Source organism: Triticum dicoccoides, chromosome 4A (genome assembly GCF_002162155.2).
Source record: "Triticum dicoccoides isolate Atlit2015 ecotype Zavitan chromosome 4A, WEW_v2.0, whole genome shotgun sequence".
In the NCBI taxonomy this organism is placed as follows: domain Eukaryota; kingdom Viridiplantae; phylum Streptophyta; class Magnoliopsida; order Poales; family Poaceae; genus Triticum; species Triticum dicoccoides.
In genome coordinates, this window is record NC_041386.1 from 648,787,911 (window position 1) to 648,798,169 (window position 10,259).

Here is a 10,259-nt window from a genome sequence, read left to right on the forward strand (position 1 = left end):
GCCATGATTGTCCGCTTCAAGAGTGAGCGGAGCAGTTTCTAGCACACGAGGCGTCGACCATTATTGCCGCATGACGCGCCTCCGCTGACCCCCTCGTGCATGTCGCCTCGGCTTGATTCCCTCGAGCGACCCGCATCCCGCGATTTTGCTCGATCCAGAATCCCACACCTCCGCTCAATCCCGGCACGAGCCTGGGCCCTGGCCTTGGCTCGATCTCGCCTCGCATCGGGGCTGGATGAACGTAGACTGGTCGCTCCTTTGTGCGTGTGTCGCTGGATCCCCTTGGAGGTATTTGTTTTTTCACGAGCGCAACACCCTTGGTTCGTTAGTTATATGGGCTGGCAGCTGGCAGAAAAGGCCCAGTTTACCGCAATGCTTCGTTTCGGCCTGTGGATCAGCAGCCCATAGGACAGCTGGGCCAGTAGTTAACAAATGCGAAACAGATTACTGTAGACACCAGATCGGACTGCCAAAAACGTCCAGATCATCGAAATGGACGGCCAAAAACGCAAATCGCTGTGAGGGCAGGGATTAGGTGCGGTTATACTGTCCTTAATGTTGCTTTGTGCTCACTACTAAATTACAAATCATTGTTAATTAAAATTGGCTTTGATATACCTTGGGATCCGGGTGGATTCACTACTTGAGCACTATATGCCTAGCTTAATGGCTTTAAAGAAAGCGTTGCCTGGGAGACAACCCGGAAGTTTTAGAGAGTCATTTATTTCTTTTGAGTGCTTTCATATAGTTTAAAAACAACAAAAATAAAGAGGGGAACCCAAAGCTTTTTCAAAAAGAAAAGCGAATATGAGAGAGACAAGCATTGTTGAAGTGGGTGCTAGCCTTGAACTTTGTTCATGCTCACGGAAACTTTGTGAATCTTGATTACAGAAACTTTTCAACAAAAATAGTTATCCCCTTGTACAATTCCATTGTACTATAAAAATAATGTGCCAAGGTTTGCCTTTAGGATGGTTACAATGCTTGTTGGTTTGTGCGATGTAGGACAGAAACTTTGGCTGTAGTGAATGAATTTTAATTTTGTACTGGAACGTCAAATGGTTCTGATTCTTTTTGCACTGTCTTTCTGCACGAATTTTTTATTTTTCCTAATTTTGGCAGAATTTTTTAAGTATCAGAAGTATGGTGAATGTTAAGATTGCTACAGACTGTTCTGTTTTAGACAGATTCTGTTTTTGATGCATAGTTTGCTTGTTTTAATGAAACTATCATGTTATATCAGTGGATTAAGCCATGGCAAAGCTATATTACAGTAGACACAATGCAAAAACAAAATATGAATTGGTTTGCAACAGTACTTAGAGTAGTGATTTTCTTTATTATACTAACGGATCTTACTGAGTTTTCTGTTGAAGTTTTGTGTGGATGAAGTGTTCGATGATTGAGAAGGTTTCGATGTGAGAAGAAGGAAGAGAGGCAAGGGCTCAAGATTGGGGATGCCCGAGGCACCCCAAGTAAATATTCAAGGAGACTCAAGCGTCTAAGCTTGGGGATGCTGGGAAGGCATCCCCTCTTTCTTCAACAAGTATCGGTATGTTTTCGGATTCGTTTCATTCATGTGATATGTGCAAGTCTTGGAGCGTCTTTTGCATTTAGGTTTTTATTTTTTTATGCATCATGCTGGTATGAGATGGTCCTTGGTTGATTTATAGAATTCTCTTTACACTTCACTTATATCTTTTGAGTATGGCTTTATAGAATGCTTCATGTGCTTCACTTATATCATTTGAAGTTTGGATTGCCTGTTTCTCTTCACTTAGACAACCGCCATTTGAAGAATGCTCTTTTGCTTCACTTATATTTGTTAGAGCGTGGGCATATCTTTTGTAGAAAGAATTAAACTCTCTTGCTTCACTTATATCTATTTAGAGAGATGACAGGAACTGGTCATTCACATGGTTAGTCATAAAATCCTAAATAAACTTGTAGATCGCTGAATATGATATGCTCGATTCCTTGCAATAGTTTTGCGATATAAAGGTGGTGATATTAGAGTCATGCTAGTCGAGTAATTGTGAAATTGAGAAATACTTGTGTTGAGGTTTGCAAGTCCCGTAGCATGCACGTATGGTGAACCATTATGTAACAAAGTCGGAGCATGAGGTGTTTATTGATTGTCTTCCTTATGAGTGGCGGTCGGGGATGAGCGATGGTCTTTTCCTACCAATCTATCCCCCTAGGAGCATGCGCGTAGTACTTTGTTTTGATGACTAATAGATTTTTGCAATAAGTATGTGAGTTCTTTATGACTAATGTTGAGTCCATGGATTATACGCACTCTCACCCTTCCATCATTGCTAGCCTTTTTGGTACCGTGCATTGCCCTTTCTCACCTCGAGAGTTGGTGCAAACTTCGCCGGTGCATCCAAACCCCGTGATACGATACGCTTTGTCAGACATAAGCCTCATTATATATTCCTCAAAACAGCCACCATACCTACCTATCATGGCATTTCCATAACCATTCCGAGATATATTGCCATGCAACTTCCATCATCATCATATACATGTTTTGAGCATTTATCTTCATATTGCTTTGCATGATCGTAAGATAGATAGCATGATATTTTCATGGCTTGCCCGTTTTTTGATGTCATTGCTATGCTAGATCATTCACATCCCGGTACACCGCCGGAGGCATTCATATAGAGTCATATCTTTGTTCTAGATATTGAGTTGTAATATTGAGTTGTAAGTAAATAAAAGTGTGATGATCATCATTATTAGGACATTGCCCTAGCGAGGAAAGGATGATGGAGACTATGATTCCCCCACAAGTCGGGATGAGACTCCGGACGAAAAAAGGCCATAAAAAAGAGAAGGCCCAAAAAAAAGAAAAAATGAGAAAACAAAAAAATGAGAGAAAAAGAGAGAAGGGGCAATGTTACTATCCTTTTTCCACACTTGTGCTTCAAAGCAGCACCATGTTCTTCATATAGAGAGTCTCTTGAGTTATCACTTTCATATACTAGTGGGAATTTTCATTATAGAACTTGGCTTGTATATTCCAATGATGGGCTTCCTCAAATGCCCTAGGTCTTCATGAGCAAGCAAGTTGTATGCACACCCACTTAGTTTCAGTTTGAGCTTTCATATACTTATAGCTCTAGTGCATCCGTTGCATGGCAATCCCTACTCCTCACATTGATATCTATTAATGGGCATCTCCATAGCCCGTTGATACGCCTAGTTGATGTGAGACTTTCTTCCTTTTTTTTGTCTTCTCCACATAACCCCCCTCATCGTATTCTATTCCATCTATAGTGCTATGTCCATGGCTCATGCTCATGTATTGCGTGAAAGTTGAAAAGGTTTGAGAACATCAAAAGTATGAAACAATTGCTTGGCTCGTCATCGGGGTTGTGCATGATGTGAATGCTTTGTGTGGTGAAGATGGAGCATAGCCAGACTATATGATTTTGTAGGGATGAGCTTTCTTTGGCTATGTTATTTCAATAAGACATAATTGCTTGGTTGGTATGCTTGAAATATTATTGTCTTTATGTCAAAGGATAGATTATTGCTTTGTATCACTCGTGTCTTAATATTCATGCCATGATTAGACATATGATCAAGATTATGCTAGGTAGCATTCCACATCAAAAATTATCTTTTCTATCATTTACCTACTCGAGGACGAGCAGGAATTAAGCTTGGGGATGCTGATACGTCTCCGTCGTATCTATAATTTTTGATTGTTCCATGCCAATAATATTCAACTTTCATATACTTTTTGGCAACTTTTTATATTATTTTTGGGACTAACATATTGATCCAGTGCCCAGTGCCAGTTCTTGTCTGTTGCATGTTTTTGGTTTCGCAGAATATCCATATCAAATGGAGTCCAAACGGGATAAAAACAGACGGATCTTATTTTTGGAAAATTTGGAAGCAAAATCAACGCGAACCAGTGCCCGAGGTGGTCACGACGTAGGGGGCGTGCCTGCCCCCCTGGGCGCACCCCCTACCCTCGTGAGCCCACCGTAAGGCAGTTGACGCTCTTCTTTTGCCGCAAGAAAGCTAATATTCGTGAAAAAATCACGGTGAAGGTTTCAGGCCAATCGGAGTTACGGATCTCCATATATACACAAAACAGTGAAACAGAGCCAGAACAGAATGCAGAAACAGAGAGAGAGAAAGAGATCCAATCTCGGAGGGGCTCTCTCCCCTCCCACGCCATGGGAGCCAAGGACCAGAGGGGAAACCCTTATCCCATCTAGGGAGGAGGTCAAGGAAGAAGAAGAAGAAGGGGGCCCCTCTCTCCCTTGCTTCCGGTGGCGCCGGAGCGCTGCCGGGGCCATCATCATCACCGCCATATTCACCAACAACTTCACGGCCATCATCACCAACTCTTCCCCCCTCTATGCAGTGGCGTAACCTCTCTCTTACCCGCTGTAATCTCTACTTAAACATGGTGCTCAACGCTATATATTACTTCCCAATGATGTATGGCTATCCTATGATGTTTGAGTAGATCTATTTTGTCCTAATGGCTATTTGATGATCGTGATTGATTTGAGTTGTATGTTTTATTATTGGTGTTGTCCTATGGTCTCTCCGTGTCGCACAAGCGTGAGGGATTCCTTCTATAGGGTTTGCAATATGCTTATGATTTGCTTATGGTGTGTGGCGTGAGTGACACAAGCACAGACCTGAGTAAGTAGGTTGTTTGCGTATGGGATAAAGGGGACTTGATGCTTTAATGCTATGGTTGGGTTTTACCTTAATGAATCTTTAGTAGTTGCGGATGCTTGCTAGAGTTCCAATCATAAGTGCATATGATCCAAGTAGAGAAAGTATGTTAGCTTATGCCTCTCCCTCAAATAAAATTGCAATAATGATTACCGGTCTAGTTATCGATTGCCTAGGGAAAATAACCTTCTTGTTGACAAAAGCTCTTTACTAAAACTAATTTAGTTGTGTCTTTATCTAAACAGCCCCTAGTCTTTATTTTCGTCCTCTTTACTTTCTTATACTAATACTTCTAGTTTCATACTTGTTTCCAGTAGAGCGAACGTCAAGTGTGCGTAGAGTTGTATCGATGGTCGATAGAACTTGAGGGAATATTTGTTATACCTTTAGCTCCTCGTTGGGTTCGACACTCTTACTTATCGAAAGAGGCTACAATTGATCCCCTATACTTGCAACTCAAGCCGATCATCGGCCCATACTATCTCACCGTAAAGGTAGAGACACAATAGCTCGGGGATATACATATGACCTGTGGCGGGACCTGAAGAATAGAGCAGGTCCAGCCAGGTCGATCTACGGATCGCGGGGGTGTGCCCCGACGCGTGACGACGGCTATCAAGCTAAACATGACAAGCATAATCACGCCCGGGCCGAAAGCCACAGATGGACTCCATCCGAACTATGTCGTGACCTGGCCCAATATAGAGGCGCCGCACACCCCCTCTGCTTCACTGATGAAGTAATGGAGCATGAATTCCCAGAAGGCTTTAAACCTATAAATCTCGAATCATATGATGGAACAACAGATCCCGCGGTATGGATTGAGGAGTTTCTTCTCCATATTCATATGGCCCGCAGTGATGATCTTCATGCCATCAAATATCTCCTGCTAAAACTCAAGGGACCATCTCGGCACTAGTTAAATAGCCTGCCCGAAAACTCCATTGGTAGCTGGGAGGACTTGGAAGATGCCTTCCGCGACAACTTCCAAGGCACATACGTCCGACACCAAGATGCTGACGACTTAAGTCACATAGTTCAATAGCCCGGAGAGTCAGCCAGGAAATTCTGGACAAGGTTCTTAACTAAAAAGAACCAGATCGTCGACTGCCTCGATGCCGAATCCCTGGCGGCCTTTAAGCACAGCATCCGCGACGAATAGCTAGCCCGAGATCTCAGCCAAGAAAAGCCGAAGTCCATGGCCGCCCTCACGACACTTATGACCCGCTTTTGTGCGGGCGAAGATAATTGGCTAGCCCGTAGCAATCATAATGCAAGCGAACCTGGCACCTCTGAAGCCAAGAATAGCAACGGCAAGCCCCGACACAACAAGCATAAGCGTCAAAACAATGGTGACAATACTGATTACACGATGGTCAACACCGGATTCAGTGGCTCCAAGTCCGGTCAATGGAAGAAGCCATATAAAAGAAACAATCCGGGCTCTTCCAGCTTGGACCGCATACTCGATCGTCCATGTCAGATCCACGGCACCCCTGATAAACTAGCCACTTATACCCACCGGAGTTGTTGGATCTTTAAACAGGCCAGCAAGTTAAATGCTGGAGACAAGGAGAAGGGGTCGCAAAGTGATAATGACAACGAGGAGCCCCGTCCACCGAACACAGGGGGACATAAGAAGTACCCCCCAGGCTAAAACGGTGAGCATGATATATGCCACCCATATACCCAAAAGGGAGCACAAACGAGCACTCAGGGACATCTATGCGATAGAGCCAGTCGCCCCAAAATTCAACCCATGGTCATCCTGCCCGATCACCTTTGATCGCAGGGACCATCTGACGAGTATCCGTCACGGCGGTTCGGTCGCACTGGTCATTGACCCAATAATTGATGGATTCCATGTCACGCGAGTCCTCGTGGACGGTGGCAGCAGCCTCGACCTGCTCTATCAGGATACAGTCCTTAAAATGGGCATCGAACCATCAAGGATCAAGCCCACAAAGACTACCTTCAAAGGAGTAATACCAGGTGTAGAGGCCCGCTGCACGGGTTCAATCACATTGGAAGTTTTCTTCGGATCCCCGGACAACTTCCGAAGCGAAGAATTGATCTCTGACATCGTCCCCTTCCGCAGCGGCTATCACACACTGCTTGGACGAACTGCATTTTCTCGATTCAATGCGGTGCCACACTATGCTTATCTCAAACTTAAGATGCCCGGGCCACGCGGTGTCATAACAGTCAATGGAAACACGGAGCGCTCCCTCCGTACTAAGGAGCACACCACGGCCCTGGCAGCAGAAGTACAGAGCGGCCTTATCAAGCAGAACCTTAATTCGGCGGCTAAGCTCCCGGACACTGTCAAACGAGTCCAGACTACTCTGCAGCAGGACAGTCCAACTCGTCAAGTGCTCGACTAGCAATTCGGCCTCCGTCTCAGTCCCGACCAAATGGCGGCGTACGTACCGCGCATACATAAGTACGCACTCAAAATACCATGGGCATAGACAAAGGCGTAACTTTATTGTGGTCCATCATATGGCTCCCACACATACTTTTCCTTTTCCTTTTTACCATTTTTCAGTCTTTTCTTTCACAGGCCCCTCCCGACGGGCTGATCATCGGTCCTTTCGAAGGATAGATATACCAAGGCGGCAAGCAGTATAGACGTGTGGGGGAATCTACTCTTCTTGACAATCATTCTACCTGTTTTCGGCACCCGCATGCAGCTCCCCCTTGGTCTTGGCATGTTAAATAGCCAGGTTGCTTATCGCACTATTTGTACGAATACGCTTTGACGTATTAATCAAACTATAATGGAAACACTTTGCGGCCCAACTTACGTGGCACTAGCTTACTACTTCATTTTATTTCGCTATTCTTCTCAATTGCACCCGTACATTTTGGTATGCTTTAATTCGCCAGGGGCTTCATTATGCTCCATACTATGGCAACAAAGTCCGAACACTTTTTATAGTACAGTTCGGCACCCCGAATTTTAGCATTATATGCATCGGCTCCGAATCATGTCTTTGGTCAATAGTTGGGTTGCCCGGCTCCTATTCTTGCTACCTTACGTTCCGTCCTATCGGCTAGGGTAGTAAAGGGAGAACTACTGTGATGGTGTTTCTGGTTTATCTGAGCAAACACCTCAATAGAGAAAGCCGAAAACTGACTGTCATGATACGACGAGAGCTGGTCAGCTATTCAGAGGTTAAAAATCTTTTGCGATTTTTTCAGCATTATGCGACTAATCGGCCTCTACCCGATTAGGTTTCTACAACCCCCTAGTCCAGATTAAATACTAACTAGGGGTTGCGCCTAAATTTCTATTGTCAAACTCCTATGGCTAAGTGAGAGTGATAAAGCCACATAGCATTATATGCATCAGCTCTGAATCATGTCTTTGGTCAATATTTGGGTTTGCCCAGCTCCCATGTTTTGGTACCTTACGTTCCGCTATATCGGCTATGGTAGCACTGGGAGAACTACTGCGATTGTGCCCCGATTGAGCCAGGCTAAGCACCTCAGTAGAGAAAGCTAAAACTGACTGTCATGATAGGGCGAGAGTTGGTCGCTGTTCGGGAGGTTTCGAGTCCCTAAAGACTTATGTCGCTTAGAGCGAGGAGTCGGCTTTGTCTGTCCTAGGCGTGTATAGCACCCCGAACTCGGTCTTCCGAACACTAGGGGCTTCGCCGAAATTTAAAATTATAGAATTTCTGGCTAAGTGAGAGTGATAACGCATTATAGTCTGATTGCCTTGTTCGTTGTGCTGAGCACCTCCCTGGAAGGACCCAAGAATGGGAAAAAGAGTGCTCAGGTTTATCCCGAACACCCCAGCACTCGTGGCATGGGGGCAGAAGCCGACGACTCGCCATCTCTCATACTCGATAAACGGCCGCATAGAAGGTAATATTTTAAATTAAAACAAGCATTGCATAGCGCATATGAACAAGTTTTCAGTGCACAGGATAAAACGAACAAGTTCACTCAAATATTACATCTTTGGAACATTCGTCCGCCACAAGGCGGGCGCCCTTCAGGACGCCCTCATAATACATCTCGGGGTGGCGATGCTCCTTGCCCTGTGGTGGCCCGTCCTTCACAAGCTTCTCCGCATCCATCTTGCCCCGGTGCACTTTAGCACGGGCAAGTGCCCTACGGGCACCTTTGATGCAGATGGAGCGCTTGACGACTTCAAGCCACGGACAGGCATCCACCAGCCACCTCACCAGCCCGAAGTAGCTCCCAGGCAGGGCCTCTCCAGGCCACAGCCGAACTATAAGGCCCTTCATGGCCTGTTCGGCCACCTTATGGAGCTCGACCAGTTGCTTCAGCTGGTCGCTCAAGGGCACCAAGTGTCCGGCTCAGCATACTGAGACCAGAACACCTTCTCCGTCGAGCTGCCCTCCTCGGCCCGGTAGAAGGCGGCGGCATCTGACACGCTACGGGGAAAATCTGCGAATGCTCCTAGAGAGCTCCGGATTCGGGTAAGTAACAAGTAATTCACTTTCACGTGCTTGCTTTGCATAAAGAATGCCTTACCCGCCGCTATATTCTTCATCGCCTCAACTTCCTGGAGGGCTTTCTGGGCTTCGGCCTTGGCAGACTTGGCGCTATCAAGGGCCGCTGCAAGCTCGGACTCTCACGTCTTTGAGTCAAGCTCCAAACTCTCATGTTTTTTCATGAGAGCCTGGAGCTCTTGCTGCACCTCGCCAACCCGTGCCTCATGTTTCTCCCACTCGGTGCGCTCCATGGCCGCCTTCTTTTCGGCCTCGAAAAGCGCTTGCTTAAGGGTCGCCACCTCAGTCGTGGCCCCTAGGACACCAATAGCGATCCTGTCATTTTTTGCAACTACATCTTTTTAAATATACTCCACAAGGTACTACTTACCTTCTTTTTCCTCGAGCTCCTTTTTAGCAAGGCCGAGCTCTTGCTCGGACCGCTCGAGGCTCTGCTTCAGCACATCCACCTCCGCAGTCAGTGCGGCAGAGGCCAGCAGCGAAGCCTGCATACGCATATTGACTTAATTATGTTAGACTCCTGCGAATGTTGTTAGATCCTCTATTTGGCTTTTCTTTCCGAACTCCAAACCGAGCATCAGGGGCTACTGTCTATGCGGTAATATTTTCACATATTTTTCACATACCTCAAAGCCTGTTAGCAAGCTGGCACAGGCTTCAATCAGCCCGCTTTTGGCGGACTGAACCTTCTGGATCACCGCACTCATAATAGTGCGGTGCTCCTCGTCGATGGAGGCGCCGTTAAGCACCTCCAGCAAATTATCCGGTGCCTCTGGTTGGGCGGAGGTCACCGGCGTCGTAGGCTTGCCCTTCTTACTAGGGGGGCGCCTGCCGGACTCCAGAACCATTGAAGGTTCCGGTGTGGTGTCCGGCCCAGGGTCGGACTTGGAGCCCTTGGGGTTTTTCCCCTTTGCGCCTGGAGTCCGGGAGGTCGCCTTGCGGCGCCTCCAGGACGACCTCCTCTTGGCTTGGAACCTTTTGGGACAACACCTCAGCGTCGTCCGTAGGGCGGGGGGAGGTAGCGGTCGGAAGTGAAAAACTATTCACATCCGACGAATC